Here is a 2,924-nt window from a genome sequence, read left to right as displayed (position 1 = left end):
TTTTCGTAATGGAAAACCAAAAAAAGCGAGTAGACCCGAGGCGAGTCGAGTAGATACCACGCAGTGGAAAACCGCCAGTAGTCTCCTCCAGAGCAAGCAGGCGTGTCTGTTTTTGCGTGCTCTGTTTTGTCTCCCTCCCTACCGTCTTTCTTTGCCCCTGGGACGCGTTCTCCGTCTCAGCGTGTTGTTTGTAATTGACGCACAATTACATTCAACACGCTGAGACAGTTTGCTGCCTAAATATATAAAATTAATAAAAATGTTATCACAAAAAAAGGAAAACGAACAAATAGGTGAGGGCCAAAAACTCCAATCTGATCATTTTATAAATGTAGAAATGTATTGTAAAAAAAGAACAGATATAAAAACATGAACGGGAATAGGAAAAAGAGGACAAGAGGGTGTTGATGTTCCTGTCCTTCATCTGCCTGCCATGTCGTCTTCTGTCCAGTAGAGGGCAGTATAGCACAGCTGTGTCTATTATTACCTGCAGATAAAGAGGATTTCCAGCAGATTTAACCAGTGCTGAGCTCATCACGACGCCGAGCCTCGCATCCCAATGTGTTTAAATGAGATTACTTCATGGCTGAAGGATTTTTTTATATCTCAAAATCAAGTGTTACTGTTTCTCATGAAGAAGGAGCTGGCGGTTGAGAATCTGACAGATGATGGACTCGCTCTGTTTCTCTTTCCTTCTGCTCTGAAACACTTCATTTCTACACCTCAGCATCTCTTCTGCTGCCGTTTCGTGTTTCTCACCTGCTCGTCACGTTCTCTGAGCGTCTACCTGGGATCCCAGCTTTCAAAGTAAAAGTGGCCTTTGCTGTTTTCATGTCTGACAGGCTTTAATTTCTTTATAATTCTTTACGTGTATAATATTTATTTCTTCTTAACCTCCAACTCGTGTTCTATCCACTCATTTGTCTGTTGTGTATAAATCAAAGAGTCTTCTTTACAGTATTATTGACTCAGTCATAAATCCATGCACCTCTGTTCCAACAGATGTTATAATCAGTACATGTGAGGGATTTCTCTGTTATGTTATTGACTAGGTAGCATCTGTCATAAAAATCATCACCAGTGCTATTTTTAAGGTGTTTTACCTGCTTCTGCTACACACTCAGCTGCGTTGCAGGAATTTAAACACTATTGAAGCACCAATGCAAAGGGTTAATGATGTACATATTTGTGGAAATATGGGATGTTAATGTGTATATGACTATATGTTATCTAACATGTGACCTAAACATATCCTATATAAAGTCAGTCTGCAGAGCTTGTAAAGTGACGCTGAATCTTTGATTTAATAAACTTTATAATCAAGAAACAGCTTCAAGCGGCTTCCTCATCTACACATCATCTACCACAGGTGCAAAGCCAAAGCACCTGTTGTGACATCAGTTTTGGGGTGTGGCCAGATGTTATAAATGCCCACAGAGAGAGAGAGAGAGAGAGAGAGAGAGAGAGAGAGAGAGAATTCTGTAACTAAAGCTACAATCAGCTCTGCTTCACATATGCTTCCGTGAGACTTTATCAAACCGACTGGATGAAAACACACATAATCCCCAGGCTCTAAAATCAACTCGGAGGCTATTTTCAGAGCAGTTCCTTGCCGCTGCTCCAGATCTGTTTGGGTCAGTGCGACAGGAGCTTGGAGATTTTGGGCGTCTGTCTCTGTCTGTCCACAGTTTGCTGCCAGGCTCTGCTGCCTGCCAAGCCCGGTCCGTCTCACAAACAAACACACCTCCCCGGTGACTACCCTCAGTCTGGTGTCAAGGACGTCCTCCCGGGTGTCCCCGGTAATTAGAGCCGCAGGGCCCCATGAAGGGGTAAAGAGGTAAAAAGAAGAGGAGGCACATGTAAGCTTTGTGTAAATCAAAGTTCAGGAGACAGGGGGAAGTGTTCTGTCATTAGCGCTTGGCGGTGAACAGATCGGCGTGTTTTCTTGTTTTGGCTGCATGCTTTTATCGTGGTTGTTTCGTTTTCGTTTTGTTTTCGTTTCGTTCTTATTTCACACGTCATCACTGTACATTCAATCACAATTCCATGAGGCACAACAATCATATACAGGACGCATGAAATGGGAACCCCAAATAAGCTACTAAAAGCTTTTCAGAGGGGGGCCGAAAACAAACACACCACAACCAACACACCTCCTAAACCCAATTACCATGGACAAACAAAACAAACAAAACCCAAACAACAAATAAACAAACAATCCCAGCACAAATTGTAACATTTACAATTTTATCAAGAAAGCAATTTTTCCTTGACACGTTTCTTGAAGATGGAGACAGAATGCAACAATTTTAAGTTTTCCTCAAGCTCGTTCCAAATCTGCGGTCCCCTACAAACTTTACTCAGGCTCGTACATTTTAACGAACCCTTGGTTCTTCCCCCGGTCTCTCTTTAGGCTTTAAAGGAGTCTCCAGCCAGGACCAGGACAGAAAAACACCAGACAGCTGCAAAATGGGAACCAGTTTTTGTAAAGAGTGTTCCAAAAACAACGTGAGTTGGGTGGCCCATTTAACTATTTTACGTCTATTTCATGTATTTTACAGCAAATGCGACAGTACCCTTAAAATTCCCAAAGTTGTGTGTAAAGACAGAGGAGATTTAGGCATTTTATATACTCTTTGTGAACAGCGCAGGCAACAACACAGAGTGCATTCTTCCGTTAGCATCCATAAAATGGTCTTGTTTTTCCGCTGACAGACTCAGATTATTATTCTGACAACATTATGGGATGGATCACTACTTTTTAGTTGAAGGCTAAGATCCTTTTACAACACTCACCAAACTGGTCTGGTTGAAATGACCTCCTAGGTCATCCATTTACATGTGGCGATATGCTGCTCTATACACACTTAAAGTAGTGATTATTTACATGGAGTCTGGTGGAGATATGCTGCTCTATACACGCT

The sequence above is a fragment of the Etheostoma cragini genome, chromosome 1 (assembly GCF_013103735.1).
Source record: "Etheostoma cragini isolate CJK2018 chromosome 1, CSU_Ecrag_1.0, whole genome shotgun sequence".
NCBI lineage: Eukaryota > Metazoa > Chordata > Actinopteri > Perciformes > Percidae > Etheostoma > Etheostoma cragini.
Note: the sequence above shows the minus strand (reverse complement) of the source record.